Source organism: Anthonomus grandis, chromosome 4, assembly GCF_022605725.1.
Source record: "Anthonomus grandis grandis chromosome 4, icAntGran1.3, whole genome shotgun sequence".
Classification (NCBI taxonomy): Eukaryota; Metazoa; Arthropoda; class Insecta; order Coleoptera; family Curculionidae; genus Anthonomus; species Anthonomus grandis.
The window spans coordinates 17,176,953-17,194,385 of NC_065549.1; the positions used below are offsets into that span (position 1 = coordinate 17,176,953).

The 17,433-nt window shown below is 31.7% G+C and overlaps 1 protein-coding gene and 1 long non-coding RNA gene across 2 annotated transcripts in view; both read right to left on the reverse strand.

Annotated features, from left to right (window-relative positions):
• The window catches only part of LOC126734811 (ran-binding protein 9), a 78,861-nt gene that overhangs the window by 35,401 nt on the left and 26,027 nt on the right, over window positions 1–17,433 (reverse strand). The gene's annotated exons all lie outside the window — the stretch shown is intronic.
• Window positions 2,145–3,972, reverse strand: LOC126734812 (uncharacterized). Its single transcript, XR_007660182.1, has 2 exons — window positions 3,022–3,972; window positions 2,145–2,962 (listed from the first exon to the last, which is right to left on the reverse strand). It is a non-coding gene; the product is annotated as an uncharacterized LOC126734812 (long non-coding RNA).

A 17,433-nucleotide genomic window follows, 5' to 3' on the forward strand; every position in this document is an offset into this window, starting at 1 on the left:
TTCAGGGGAAGAAATCTCAAGGGAATGGATGGACTTAATGATCTAGGAGTCAAATTTGATTTCCATTTGGTCTTCACTCTCTATTCACGTTGATTATTCGAACTGATTGTCTTGATCAACAAAACAAAATTAAACTTTTATATACAAATAAATCCTCTATCCCATCCTACTCTGAGTATTTTGCGGTTATGTCGGGTACACATGTGCGCTTTTCTCGGGCTTTTTGTTCTGACGGGCCTACCGCGCGCCCACTACGCGACTTTTTATCCGCGAGGGACGACGGGCCTGCCACGCGCCACCTACGGGTCGGATTTTTTTTTTCAGTTCTTTTCTAGCCTCTGCTTTGATTAGTACCTAGTGTACAATTTCAGACGACGAAGAAACTACACCATTAATAGCAATCGCTAGTGGTTGTATAGTAATTGCAGATACCTTGATGACATTTTTTTAAATAATTTCCGACGTGTCTCCCTCTGAAGCTGCCACAAACCGTACTAACTTGTACCATTGCGCCTCCGACGGGCCCCTTTGAGCTCGTCGAAAATACCGACAGAAAATGGATCGCAGCGCGCCCACAACGGGCGGCTCGCGCGCCTCCTTCGAGCCCGTACATACTGCACGAATTTGGCCCGTCGCGCGCGCGTCGCGGGCACGTCCCCTCAGGTCTATACGAAACTTAACGTGTGTACAGGTGCTCGCGCCAAGTCTTCATTTTTAGTCTATTGTTAATAGGGTGTTTTATTTAATTGATTTATAAATAATGGCTACGACACCAGAAAAAGTAATTTTAACGGAATTTATTGAATTATACCGTGAAAATTCATGCTTGTGGAAAGTGAAAGCCAAAGAATACATGGACAAAAACAAAAAGGATACGGCATATAAAATATTATTGGAAAAATTAAAAGAACATAATCCAGATGCAGTGGCAGACGATGTTAAAAAATATAAATTCATTAAGAAGTTGCTTTCAAAAAGAGTACAAAAAAAAAACGATAAATTCTAGGAAATCGGGAGCTGGAACGGAGGATATTTATCGACCGCAACTGTGGTATTAAGATTTACTGATGTTTCTAAAAGACCACGAAATACCTAAATCCAGTATAGGGACCAGTAACCCAGCTTTTTTGGAAGATCTTTCTGAGGTAGTTATTCTAATTATTATGTATAAAAATAAAAGTATATTTTCAATATTTATTTCCCTTATTCGATAGAGTTTAAATTATTAAATAATTGCAATTTGCAATATTAGATTCCAATATTGAACTTGCTTGCTTAATAACTTTTAAATTCATTATTCATTTCAATTTCCTGATACTGGTATTTTTTTTTAGAATGGAAGTCAAGAAGATGAATCGACAAATGTTGAACTAAGTAGTATCGAAAGCATTAGCAACATGCAAAGTCCAGAATTTTCACCAACTCCATCTACCTCATCTTCAAGCAAACGAACAGGTCACAAAAAACAGAAAACAACCACTGACACAGACTCTCTTTTGCAACTTGTGTCACAGAAACTTGATTCAGCGAAAGAAAACCAGCATGATGTTTTTGGGAAAAATGTAGCCGAAAAGTTACGACATCTAGATCCATTTATGAGAATTATGGCTGAAAAACTAATTAATGATGCTTTGTTTTAAGCACAAATAGGCACCTTAGATAGAAATGCTTATATTTATTTTCCATTCATGTAATATTAATTATTCACAGAATGTTTTTTGCAGCATTACAGACGCAAATAGCCCATCCCACCTCCAGTGAAATTAGTAACCACTCTCCACTATAGTTTTCTTCTTACCTACAAACACAATAATTATTTGAACAAATAATGCGTTTTAAAATTAAATAACAAAAACAGTGGCATTGTTGAAACTATAGAACGTTTTGTGAGTCTTAGTTATTACTAATCGTACACTTAGTTATTAAATAATCTATTATTTTATATTTAATATTGTTTTATTTCGTAGTTTAAAAATTTTTTGTTCCTCTGTTTATTTTGGGTGTAACGTTTTCTTTTTAATTAAGAATTTGTTTTTAGGACCATAAAAAAACACTTATACAATTACATAACTTATTTAATTTGCAATTCAGAAGATCTATGGACATTTAAGTTGTTTGTTAAATTTACAAAAATACATTTCAAATATAGATAATTGTATAATATTAATTATTATTATTATTTTATTTACTTATTCAAATATGTTGCTAAGGTACTTTACCCCCTTCATTAAAATATCTGAAAAATGATTCCCTGACTTCCTTCGCTTTTTGGTTTGCATGGCGGTTATGTCCCCGCTGCAGATTTCTTAAATTTTCTGTACCATTAGCGGTAGTAATTCCATTTTCTTGTGTATTTGATTGTGATAAATAAAACTCACCACACTTACGACGTAAATAGTTGTGCAATATACAACACGTTAAAACCGCCAACTCTATGGTTTTTAGATTCATGTTTATTTGTGTGTGTAATAAGCGAACTCGAGCAGCCAGAATACCAAAAGTAATTTCTACTACGTTTCTAGCTCGAGAAAGACGATAGTTAAAAGTTTTTTTCGAGTAATTAAGTTCTTTGACATTATAGGGTTTTAAATTTTTCTTGCAATGCAAAGGCTTCATCGCCAACAAATACAAATGGTAATTTTACTTTTTTAGGACCAACTTCCTTTAAACCTGGTATTTTTAAAGAGTTACCAATAAGTTTGTGAAAAAAATCGCTATTTTCTAAAACGCCTCCATCGGAAACACGACCATTAGTGACAATATAAACTCGTAATTAGGGTTAAACAATTGCCATTAAAACAATGCTAAAGAACTCTTTATAGTTGTAATAATAGGAGTCGCTATTTGGTGGTCGAACAATGCTAATATGCTTGCCATCGGCAGCACCCAGAGAGTTGGGAAAATTCCATTTTTATTCAAATCCCTTAGCTATTTTTTCCCATTCATTTTCTGTTGTTGGAAACTGCAATTAATAGAAAGAGTTTAAACAATAAATACATAATAGAATGCAATTAAACTTACTTTTGGAAATTCTTTCCAAAGTACGGTGAATAGTGCTTTACAAGTTTCTGGAATAATTTTTCCTAGAGCCTGCGGAGATATTACAGCACTATACTTTAAATCTCACTATACTTTAAACTTATAGATTGCCGCAAAGTATTTTCTTTCTGAATGTATGGTGATACCAAATATAATAGTTCCATGTACATTTCTTCAGGCATTCGCATATAATTTCGGTAGTCATCAGGTTCGACCTGTAACTCTTTCAACAAATTGACATGAGTATATTGACTTCTTTTATGTAAACATGTCTTCACCCACTTTCTTTTATCACATCTTTTTTTCTTCAGACTTTTTTTTAATCGCACACACAATAGCGGTACTAATTAGACATAAATCTTTATTATTGAGTGACATTTTGTATTTAGTTTCATTCAAAATGAAGTGATGTCTGTCAGACTTGATATGAACGTGTGTACGCAAATACAGTTAAGACTCGCAGACTTGCTTCTTCAGGTAAGCGCGAAGGCATGCTTGACCGTGTGTATGGCCATTAAGGGTAAGTTCCGTAACTTAACCGGTTCCTCCGGTTGTGCCGGTTACCGTTCCATAACTATACAATTTCTGAAATCTGGTTCGGTTATGAAACGCGGTTCCTGAAAAATTGGTTGGAAATGTCAACCGAAACGACCGATCATTTTTTTCGGTACCTTTGGTTATTCCTACGGATGTCGTGGATTAAACGTACTTATATTCTGAGTTTAATCTACGACATCCGGAAATCCTGTCTTTGTAGATTATGTTATGTATGTATAAAGTTTTGGTTTGATTTTTTCGTGGTTTTTTCCTTTTTATAAAATTTGATCATTTGATTGTTTCATTCAATTCATTGCCTTCAATTTCAATACACTTGACTGCAATTAAAATCCAGGACTTGATTTTGATATAATGGAGCTATGTATTTATTTATTTTTTTAAAAAGGTACAAATCCCCATTTTTGAAAAAACACTTACGCACAGGACCCATTTCTTAGTAGTTGTCTATCGTAGTAGCATCATCGCTACTACTATAGCTTTCATCACTGCTTAGGAGGAGGAGCTCAAATATACCAACAACATTTGCATTCATTATTGGTATTATAAATAATAGTAGGTACCACAAAAATGGAATTTATAACCTAATATCAACAAACGAAAACAAGACCAAACCAACAAGAAACCAGAGCGTTCCATTTTAACACGATATTTTTAGGAACCGTAAAAATACTGCTTCTAATCAACGATTCACCAAGTAGGTTACGGAACTTACCCTAAATATTGCTTCAAAAGTAAATGAAAGTGAAAAGTTTTGCAAACATTACGAAAAAACTGTTAGGACCTCTCTGGATTGTATGACATGTGGCTCTAGCTTCCATAGAAGCTGCGCGTTTCAGGCGAAAGTCGCCAATCAAGACAAAAAAGTGATCTGCTGTAAACAAACCCCGCAAAGTGAGGTTAGTCTATTGAAAAACCCTACAAATAGTTCTAATCCACCTAAAATTGATGAAAAAGCACTCAGGCAGGTTATAAAAACTACGCTTATTGACCTTTTAAAAATGTTGTGGAAGATAACTTAGGCGAGATAAAAAGTTCCATACAGTTCATGTCTGACTCTTTCGATGAGCAGAAAAAGGTCTATGAACAGAGAGTCTCTGAAATGAAGGCCTTAAGAACCGAAAATATTGATCTGAGAAAAAGTTTGTAATTTTGGTTAACTTGGAGAATGGAAAAAAAAGCAGCAAATTATGAAAAAATTAAAGAGCTGAAGGGTCTAACTAACTGTTGCAAGGTGTGGACTGGAAGGGAATAATAAGAAAACATATTTCAATGATGATATGACAACCTCTTAAAGGCAGCTATTTAAAAAGGCGAAGGACCTAAAAATACAGGGATACAGGGCAGTCTATACTTATAATGGCAAAATATTTCTTAAGAAACATGAAGGGGATTCTGCTGTTAGGATACTTTCAGAGGAAAATGTACAAGATTTGTAATAAACCAGTAAATTAAATATCCTTCATGAATTACAAGTTAAAGGTATGTAATAACCTTAGCCAAATCCCCTTGTTATGTGATAACCCTTGTGCTCTAAGGATCATTCATATTAATATTTGTAGTATTTACAAAAACTTTGTTGAACTTTTGGTGTTCCTGGAATCTGTCGAGAAGAGTTTTGAGCTTAAAGTACTATCAGAGACTTATACAATCCATGACATTGGAAATTTTAGCATACCTGCGTACTGTGCCTTTTGGAACTAAAGCATAAATACTAGTTTTGATGGCTGTGCAGCTTATGTCAAAGAAGATATTTTTGATAGGAATGTGTCATTCTGGAAGATAATGAAGTCAAGTGCCTAAAAGTCACTGTAGTAGCACTTAAGTGCAATACCTTGATTGATCTATTGGCCTTATATCCATATTGACCAGGTGATGTAAACATCAACCTGTTGGATGAAAGTTGCGCCAAGGTTAATAACTACTTAACTGTTATGAATAGCCTACGTTTTACTAGTTTAATTAACGACATAACAAGGGAAACAAATAACACTGCAACTTATCTTGATCATCTTTTTATTAAGTGTAAAGACAAATGCTTTAATACAATAGATCCCATAACTCTTAAAAGTTGACCTTACAGATCACTATCCCATCCGCCTTAACCTAATGCTTATGAATAAGACTAAGTTACCACAAAAAAACCAAACACAAAAGAAAATTGATTATGCTAAGCTCTCTAATCTTATATCAATATTAGAATGGGATAGTGTTCTAAATGTGAATGATGCTGAAACTTGTATTGAAAATTTTGTTCTCTGTTTAAGCAGTGCTATTGAAAAATCCACTAAGCAGATTAAAACTAGTAATAGGAAATATAAATTGAAGCCTTGGATCACTGATGGTCTCTTAAAATCAATTAGGCAAAGGAATCTTATGAAAAAACAATGTAATCCTAACAATATTGAAATTTTAAATAAATATAAAAGTTATCAAAGCCTTTTGTACAAACTAATAAAAAAAACAAATTATGATTTTTTATAAATTTAAATTGTACCATAACATCAATAATCCTAGATATAATCAATATATAATAGATAATCTTAAGGCAATAGTTAACAAAAAAAAATAAGGTGATCCTTACTTAATATCCACCGAGTTTAACAATTTTTTTAAAAACATAGGTCCCAAGTTGGCAGAAAAAATAAAACCACCTGATATAAATGTTCACGTAGCCCCCAAGTCAAATGTAGAGTCTTGCTATTTTACACCAGTAACTGTAAATGACCTAATCAGCATAATCAACTCACTAAGAAATAACGTAAAGAGCGGTAAGAATCACATTACTTTAGAAGTCTTAAAACAGAATCACAATCACTTGATTCCACCTTTGCTGCATGTTATTAATTGCATTCTTGGTACGGAGTCTTTCCAAAGATTCTAAAAAAAGCAAATATAGTCCCAGTCTTTAAAAGTGGTAATAGGGAATTACTTTCCAATTATCGACCAATTGCTTTAATAAGTACGATGAGTAAATTAGTTGAAAAATTAATCAATATGGATTCAAAAAGAATTCCAGCACAGAGAATGCATTGAGTGCAGTTTTGGAGATTTTCCTGGATCTAAAGAATTTGCATTCGACACTGTGGCACATCACATACTACTGCAGAGACTCTATAAAATAGGTATTAGAGATATTGCATATAAATTAATAGACAGCTAATTAAAAGATAGAACACAACATATTAAGATAGTGGTGGTTTGTGGTGTTCCACAGGGAACGGTGCTGGGTCCAGTCTTATTCAATATCTATATAAATGATATTTTGTCTATTCTTAGCAACAATGACGGTATAGTGTTTGTTTTCCTGACAATACTGCAATAGTAGTGCAGGGTGAGTCCTGGGAAGCTGTGGTGAGGAATGCAGGAGCTGCTATTACTAAAATCAAATGTTGATTAGATAGAAAAGACAAAGTTCATCACATTTGGGTTAACTGCAAGAACTCTTCCTAGGGTGCAGACTCTTAGGATTCACAGCCCTAGCTGTTTAGATGTAATGCAGTGTGCCTGTTCCGACAAAATTGAGAGGGGGATGTCTTTAAAATATTTAGGTATTTTTCTATATGAAAATCTTAACTGGAAAACACATGTCGATTATGTCACAAAAAAGATTAAAAAACTCATTTATAAATTTTATGACCTTAGAAATGTTTTGACCCTTAAAATGTTAAAAATGGTTTATTATTCATTGCTTGAATCAATTATAAATTATGGAATAATAATACGGGTCAGTGCGAGTAAAATAACAAATTCTAACCTTTTTATAGCTCAAAAAAAAAAAAAAACATTATGATGTTTAAGAATAAAAGATTTTCCACGAACCTACTCTTTCAGGAGAGTAAATTGTTGACATTAGATCAGTTATACATAAAGGCTGTAATACGCTTTATGCTTAATACTCAGTATTACAGACAAAGAATAACGCATAATCAAAACACTCGTAATGCTAAGAACCAAAATCTAACATTAACTTTCTCCAGGAACACTGCAACTCAGAGGCATATTAGTTATACTAGTCCCACAGTTTACATTGTATTGCCTGACTTCATTAGGAATAAACCATTTAAGGTTGTCAAACACAAAATAGGTCAGTGGATATTGGAAAGTAACTTTTGCTTGAATTTTTAGGCTGTTTTCTTGTGGTTATGTTTGAAGTGCTAATTGATGATGTTAATAATTGTTAAATGTTAATTTACATGTTTAATGCAAAAACAGTACAAATATTATTTATAAGATAAGATGTAACATTAAATATAACAATAAATTAACTAGAATAGGTAGATAACCAATACACACAGATTTTGAAAATCCATTGTGTTGGTAAATACTGTTAGTATATTGCATAAATAAGTATTAGGTAGTGATTTAACCTTCAATTTGTAAACAAGGTATATTGTATAGTAATAATAATAAATTTGAGTAATGGATAAATTTATGTATGGGCATATTACAAATTATCATTAGACCCTAGTTGTGCCAATAATATAGACATTTTACAGGGGCGAATCCAGCAGGAAATTTGGGGAGGGGACAAAGAAAATAATGCTTCTTGAAATCAGCTGATCAATACAGTCAGAAAATCGTGTTAAAAATGCACTAAATATAAATATTTCATTTTTCTTGGCACTAGTTGATCTGTCAGATTGCGCATATCCACCGATCTACCAGTAATAAACATGACATTTGATTTTTTGATTGCAGCAGAAGTTTTTGCGGATTTTTTTCCAGTAAATTTTTAGGTAGGAATTCTCTCACAGTCCCCGGGGACCCGTTATTGCAGCACAATATCGATCCAAAAAAAACCCGTCACAACTGGTACGAAATGCTTGCAGAACCAATAAAGTCAATATTTTGGTCGGGCCCTCGTAGTCTCATAATAATAATTCGGATCAAAATTATTAATATCAAGGTATCAAAGATACTTGAAAAAATATTTTGCAAGTACTAGTAATTAAAATAATTAATGTTTGTCATTTTTGTTGTGTGCGATCGTATAGGGGTCGGATGATACCTTTGTAAGGTGAAACATGTATCCATAATTAAACAGAAAGAAAGATATAATACTATTGATTTTTTGTTTTTACCTGCGAATTTTTCGCTATATAAATTAGTATCTTGACATATAAATATGGATGTATTTTTCATTCATAATACAAGGGTTTCAGTGATTCTCTCCTTACAGGGATATTTGACTTTGTTTTTCATAAAGTGTCTTAGAATTAATGGATATTCATTGCATGAGATTGAAATGACCTCCGAAGTAGTACCACTTTTACCTTTTTTCATGTTTACTATTTCCAATGATATCTCTCAGCTCAGTTATACTTGCTCAGTTTTACTATCTAAACACCTTTTATTTGCAGATGATCCTAAAGTCATTAAATCAGTTTAATCCATTCAGGTTTCTCATGACCTTTCAGTTGGATTTAAATTGTTATTTACTAATATCATTTTAGGTACATTTATGTATAGGCAATAATATACATATTTTAGCACAATAATGACCCAAAAAAATCCTCAAAAATGGGCAAAAAATAATTAATCACAATATAGGCCAAAGTAGTTTCAAGCTAAAAGTTACTTCACCAAATATTAGTACATAAGTAATAATTTCACTGTATTCAACTGATTATATGTTTCCATTATTATATGAATATTAAATTAATGGATCTGAGCTGTAAAACTGATAGATGCTATAAAATAAATAATAAATAAAAGGAACATTTTTAACATAATTCTGAATTTTATTATTCAGTCGTAGTATTTTATTGGTTGTACAACTTTCACCTGCGCTGATAATTGATTCTTCATATAGCCGTAAAACATAACATTTGTATAACAAGTAAGTAATATACATATTCTGCATGAAGCTTTACTTGCCTAATAAGATGGTCTAGTTTTAAATAATTAAATTTTCCTTTTAAATAATTCTCTTGATACGTAATTACTTATTTTACGTATAAAGATCATGTAAATTCATTAGCTAGTTCTTGTAAATTAAATAATTTAAATTTAATTACTTGGATTATTGTGATGAAAATAATTGAATTTATTGAACATCCTATTTTTATATGTCTAAAGTGAAACTCGCGTTTAGTGATAATGATATTGATGTTAAAACTATCTTTAAATAAACATTTTTCTTTCTATTTTATAGCTGCATATGCTGCACCAACTTGTAATTGATTATAGAGGAGCAATATTATCTCTATGATTCTAAATGTTTGTTAATTTGGAACTTCAATATTTCCCCCTTAACTAAAAAGTTACTATGATAATCAAAGATCTGATCCCCTAGTTCAAAGATTTATTGAGTTTCTATTTGTTATTCAGGCGAGTCAGTATAATAAAATTATACAACAAATTTTCAAATTCGCATACTAGATGTGGTTGTTGACCAAGAGCAATGTATTGTATCTAAAAGTGATTTTAGCCCAATTAATAAAGATGCCTTCTACCTCACATTAAATATTTCGGTTTCACTTCAGCAAAAGAAGGATGAAAAAGAACTACAAAATAATAATGTTAAGCCTAACTTTAAAAGAGACAAGATGTATATTAAGACGCTAATATTGCCGTCAAATGTTTTTACGATAAATTATTTGAAATTCTTGACTTGTGTATACCCAAAAATAGAACTTCTGCAAAAAAATACCCGGTTTGGTTTAATAGCTCCATAATTAAAAAGTAAAAATAGTTTACGCAAAAGATATAAAAATATAAATTAAATAATATTTACTTACAAATTAACAACATAATGTATCTTTTCAATGAAGTATTTAATAATGGAGGTAAAATTTGAGATGCTTATGCCACTTACATTGGTACTGTTTACTCAAATGATGTCGGTACCAACCCCAATATTTCATACCATATTAATGCTCATGAAGTGGTAATTAATCAGGTTCAGATGCCTGGTGTATTATTTGCATTAAAAGACATAAAAGACTCTTTCTTTATAAAGGGGTTTTCTGATTTTCTTTGTTTTACTTAATTAACCTTATTTAATTTAAGCCTTAAAACTTAAATTTTTTCATCTTACTGGAAATGAGCCAGACTAAGTCCCGTTTTTCAAAAAGGCGACAAATCGAATATACAAAGTTATCGGCCTATTGCGATACTCTTTACCTCTGCCAAAGTGAGCAAGTTGAGCTAATTTTATCCAAAATAATATATAGTAAAGCGAAAAATAGCATATCCGCTTTTTAGCATGGCTTTCTTAAATCTATGTCCACTTTAAGTAATCTAACGAATACTACCCAAGAGCGTTGAGACTTTTTCACTAACTTTCAAAAAGCTTTCGACAGAGTTTCTTCTGGAATATTATTAGATAAATTAAGATATGAATTTGGATTTCATGAAAATTTAATAGTTTTTTAAGGGATATCTTTGTGAAAGGGCACATTCAGTGAATATTAAAGGATATAAATTTCAGCCACTTATTCCAACATCTGATGTATAGTTTAGGTGAAGTTACTTGGACAAGTATAAAAACTTAAAACGTTTAGCACGCGGCGTTTTCTTTATAAGGCATTGGTGTGAATATAATTTTTGTTTCTCTGGCTTAATATATATAGTAAATATGTTATTTTACAACCAACAAAAACATTTATCAAGTCACGCAAAACTCATGATTAGATTTAATGACAGATATTTTTTACACAGTTTTTTTTTTAATTATTACAAAAATTGTCAAAAAAATAAAATTAAATTGAGTAAAAATGCAAATAAATTCGAAAAAATAGTGGGTGGTTTGTTGTAACACAGGTATAAAATAATGTCGTCGCCGTGCTGCAATAGAATATTGTTATACTTGCCTCCGCTGATATTTGTTTCGATAAGCTAAAAAATTCCCGCTGACCAATGAAATTTCATTGTTAAGCGGAATTTTTTGGTCTTATCGAAATCAAATATAAGTGAAGTTAACTACATATTCATTATTTTGTACCCAAATTTTTTTACGTCCAAAAATGCTTACCTATTTAGCATCACTATCCATCTCTTCAGAACTGGATTCGTCATTGGCATGAATTATAATTGGATTAATTCGCGATATCTATTACACCTCAATTAAATTATTGTATTTAAGACTTATTGAACTTACATTAAAGTAAATACAACGAAAGGTTTAAGGTTTAAGGTTTGACAACCATGTTTTGGGCCTCACTGCTAAACTTTCTTCTGGTTGTTTTACAGTCAGGGTTGCCAGGCATGACTTGGGGGGGTTGTTTGCTCATTCAGTTTATTTCGCCTTAATAGACTCTCATATCCGTTATGGGTTGCCATTTTGTGGTTTGTGCTCCAAGGGACTCCTTAACATTATTTTTACTATTCAGAAAAAAGCATTAAGGTATCTGTGTGGTGTTGGTCTGAGAGTCTTGTAAACCTCTTTTTGTAGCTGAAAGAATTTTAACGGTTTCCGCGGAAACTGCTACACTCATACATAAGTCCGTTAGTCCACCATCCATAATACTCGTCAAAGAAACAACTCATCTCTTCCAATCTCCACCTCCTCACTTACGAGAAACTCTCTTATATTTATTAGTCGTAAAATATTTAATCATGTTCCTTTTTCGATTAGGACTGTTACAGACCTTAAAAAGTTTAGCAGGGGACTAAAGAAATTAATCTTACCAAAAGCTTACTATAGCATTGAAGAGTATTTTAATGACTCATGTTAATATTTAAAATTAATTATGTATCTGTTGATCAGATTTTTTTTTATTCTTGTTTTATGTTAGTTCTTGCCTTTTCTTTTCTTCTTTTTTTATAGTTTTTTCTTTGATGATATGAAATATGCTTCTTTGTACAAACAAAATGGATTCTGTATCCTGTTTTAAGTTTAACCAAATAACTACTAGTATTGTAAATTCTAGGATTAGGAAGCTTTTAGCACAAGTTTGTAAACATAGTAAATAAAGTATATTTTGACTTTGACTTATAAAAGTTTAAAAAAAATCAACAGGTTTATTGTTGGCTAATGACTTGAAAAATTTACAAGGTAATAAAAAGCCTTCAGAATTACAAAAAGATTTGGATAGTGTCATTTATTGGTCAATCAAGAATAAAATATACTTTAATATAGGTAAATGTGTGGTCCTTTCATATCATAGGAAAGAAAATAGTATCATGTACCCATACAAATTTAAATAATGTGTTGCTTAAACGCGTCAATGGGGTCATAGTAAGACATACTAAAGAGTTCTATATGTCCAGCATGTTTGAGGCAGCTATACTATGCCTACATAAGAAGTTTAGTACAATATGCCTGCATAATTTGAAACCCATACTATGAATGTTACAAATATGACTTACAGTGTACTCAAAACAAATATCTAGACTTATTTAAAATTACTTTACCCTAATTAATTAGTTAATAGTTCGGTGAAATAATTTAGATTTAGGATTGTTTACCATTGTATAGGATTAGTTACCTAGTGTAATATAATCTGTAAAGTGCAAATAAATAAATCTGTACTATAGATATCAATGTAATTTATCCCAGAGTTACTTTTACAATTTTCAATGAATATGAATATTTAATTATCACAATAATTTTTGCCAATAGCTATATTTTTAAACTAACTTTTTTCTCTTTCTAAAGTCAGCTTACTCATTATTCATTCAAAAAGTGATATATTCTATCAATTTTAAAATTTATTGATCAGCCCTGGTACAAGGCTTGCTATTTTTATTTTGAGCCTTGGCAACATTAAGTGCTTGGGCGCCATTTGACCTTTTCATTTAAAAGTTTGAATCTTTTAAGACTTCCTTCTTTAAAAATCTTTGTCATTTAAGCTAAACTTAAGTGTCATTTAAGCTAAAATTAAAAAACTCTTAAACACTTTTGTGCAATGATTTTCTACTACGATTTCTTGCAACGTTGATTATAGAAGAGGAGTGAACACAAACACTTTTGATGAAGCTTCATTCTTTACTAATGTGAAACGCTCGTGGCTGCCATTCGCTCAGCGATGAAAGACGAGGTCATCCAAAATCAGTCGTTGTTTTTGAAACCATTGACGCTGTGCAAGAATTACTAAATAAAGATCGTCAGGTGACCGTGACATCCTGGCTCGTGTCAAACGATGCTAAGAAAATAACCCCTAAACACCCAAAACAAAACTGTAAGGCCCTTCAAGATGAACCAAATCCGACAAAAGTGAACTGTTCGATTCTCCGTAATAATTGGACATAAGGCATCCATAACGTTAGAGCAAGTGGATTTATGAATGGCACACGAGCGTTTGCTTACCAAAAGTGCTTTGTGAAATACGTAAGAACAAGCGGCAACGAAGAATCATTTTTCATTATAACAATGCAAGTTACACATCGATGAAAGACGAGATCATCCAAAATAAGGCGTTATTTTAGAAAACATGCTCGATTCTCCGGAATAACTGCACTTCTGGTAACCATATCGTTAGAGCAAGGTACGTTATTTGTTGTCTGAATGACACACTGAATGGAAGAACAAGCGGCAACGAAGAATCATTCTTCATCATGACAGTGCAAGCTTTCACATATCGATGAAAGACGAAGTCATCCCAAATCAGTCGTTGTTTTAGAAAATATTGATGCTATGCAAGAACTATTAAATAAAGATCGTCAGAGAAGTTATCGTGAGATTGTGGCATCCTTGGGAATGCTCATCCTTGCTCGTGTTAAATGATGTTCGTATATCTAGGCGTATGAGCCTGAAACAAAACTGCAATACACTGTAAGAGTTTTTCAAGGTCTGTAAAAAAGAATGTTGGACTGACATTTGCTGAATATGACTGCTGAATATGACTCACATCCTTGGGCAAGAAATGAGAAATATTCCAATAATAATCGTTTAAAATATTTGTTCTTACCTCTGGTTCAGAATTTTTTATCAGAGTGCCTAAAATCATTAATAATTGAACAAGACTCTCTCTGCCTATTTGATAAGTGGTTACTATAATATTTAGATTTTGCTAATTTAATTGTCCTTCCGTATAGACTACAGTATATCTGATGATAAAATATAATGTATTCATTAGAAGTATATTTGCACAACTTGTGTTTATTTATGTGTATTGTCATAAAATGGAGATTTTTAGCACTATGGTATTCTATTTCTCATTTTAAGGCTTTTTTTAGGAAAACACTGATTTATCTTATCACATAGCACATGAAAAAATAAGGTAAATGGCTCAGGAGCCATTTCAATTGCATTCCAATTAATTAAGGCTGTAGCAGAAGAAAAAGGATTGAAGTTTGCTCTGCTAAAAATTCTTCCTACATAATGACACAAAGACAATCCAGTGTTACATGGAATTTTAATCAGAATGGCTTCATGGTCAGAAATATCAGAAGAGAGTTCTGTACATGACACATCATTTAAATTTGGATACAAATAATTAATAATAGTTGTTATTTCTGTGGGAGAAAGAACATGCATTTTTATGTCGCAAGACTTCAATATACTTAAGAGAAACACGATGTGTAAGGTTACGTGAGCGAAGTTCATATTAAAGTCACCAGCTAATATAACTTGAGAATGTAGGGACAATTGGGATCATATAGAGTCAAGTTTGTCCAGGAATATACCAATGTCTCTAGTGGGTGGCCTGTAAACACAAAGAACATATAAATTCAAACGTCTACAAAAACAAAGGTAGAATTCAAAAATTTTATCCAACAGAAAATTATCAAACATCAATTTTACAGGAAAAACTTTCCAGTGTTTAACTTTAATATATGTGCATACAATAATGACGCCAAATCTGATCCAAAGTTACTTGCATGATTAGATTCTAAAATCCTATGTAGATCAATTTGATTTGCATGAAATGCTCTATATAGAGTCCTGTTACTATTATAAATAACATTATGGTTTTATATACATATAAGGGCTTGTCATCACAGTATTAGGATTATTATGTAATTGTACAAAATTCATTAAAATATGAAATGAAGAGCAAATACCATTTAACTATAATATTAACATATCTTTTTTGTAAGGTCTTTAACTAAAGATGATGTTTTTTATCAGTTCACTGCTTGTACTGCCTGGCTTCAGAAAACACTGAACTTCTGTCAATAAATTTAGATAATATTTGCTGTTCCTTCAATGCACAAATGCCGAAATAGCAAGTATGTTTTTCAACTTCCAACACCTTTAGGGACTCTATCATATTCATATTCATCTTAGTTAAATAATTAACATCTTTCTGTAACAAATTAATTTCCATCTTATAGGTTGCAGATTTTTTTCTATTTATCTATCCTTTTCTTTTAATTCAATCAATAAGTCATTTGAAATCCATCTGACATTTTTGTGAGTATAAAATCCTGTGGCCTTCCAGTTTTATGGCATCAGAATTTCTATGGAAACAACTTGGGTAGAACACAGACATACAAAAAATGCAGCAATAATTTGAAAGCTGCTTCCTTTGGCAACTTTTGAAATTACGGTTCATTTTTAACAAAAGGAAAAATGCTCTGATTCTCCAGAATAACTGAACATCTAGCAACCATACCGTAGAGCAAGATAGAAAGTTGATTTCTGAATGGTACATGAGGATTTTTCTACCAGAAGTGCTTTGTGAAATACGGAAGAACAATCATGCAAGCTCTTACATAACAGCTGAAACAACTACCTATTAGGCCTGACTGGAATTTTAAAAAATGGGTCATTCTCTCTACAGCCCTGATTTAGCACCAAATGACTTCTTTTTATTCCCACCTATCAAGAACAAAATACGTGACTAACAACATTTGTCAGCCTCTAAAGAAGCTATGTTTTGGAGCCATCACCTCAATCGGAGTAGATAAGTGTTACGAAAATTGGTTCGAGCACATCCAAAAGCTACACCTCATTTACACCTTAAAATATAAATAACAACCCTCATATTCTAGTGGTAATTCAACTTTCACTTGCACATATAATTGATTCTTCGTTGCAATAAAACATAACATTTGTCTAACAAGTGAATCATGCAATTATTCTGCATGAAGCTTTACTTGCTAAAGAAAATGGTCTAGTTTTTACATCAATAAATTTCCCTTTTAGATAATTATCTTAATAATTGTAACTCTAAGAAATGTGTAAATACATTAACATCTATTCAAAGTAATTAAGATTTAATTACTTAGATAAATATGAATAATGCCAATAATTAAACTAATTTAATAAATATAAAATATACAGAAATGTGTACAGGTATAATAAACCATATATATTCATCAATTTACGTAATATTTTTCAGATTGAACTTATATTTTTTAAATTATTCTAAGTAACTGCTACTGCAATGCTTTACGCATTCCTACATGAACGTCTGACGAATGCGATAAAATAAATAAATAAATGTAATTTTAGTACCTACATTCTGAATCTTATTGATCAACAACCCTGGTATTATAATGTGATGTTATTAAATTTTAAGTGTATTAAGTGTGTGAGTAAATTTGTAAATACCCATATTTTTGTAAAAAAAAAACTGTTGTTATTTTCTTTAAGATGCTAATGAGCTTGACTAGAAAAAAATAAGTATCTAATGTCTAAAAAAAATATTTTTTATCTTTGTGTCCTTGCCAGGCCTTCATACATCATCGCCTAATTGAATTGACATTTGAAGGTTTGATTGTACTAAGAATACCATTTTCTTTCAAATGAACATAAAACAATCAAGTGTTCATTTCTTTATCTTAAAAAATTGTAGGAGTATAAGTTATACCATTAAGAATCACTCTATTTAGCTATATAAGGTCGCGCATCAAAAACGAAACAGAGGCATAATATTTATGCGGGCTGTCCATTAGTTTTTTGAAGAAACTATTGGACCCATTGATTTTATTTATGAGGTGGAC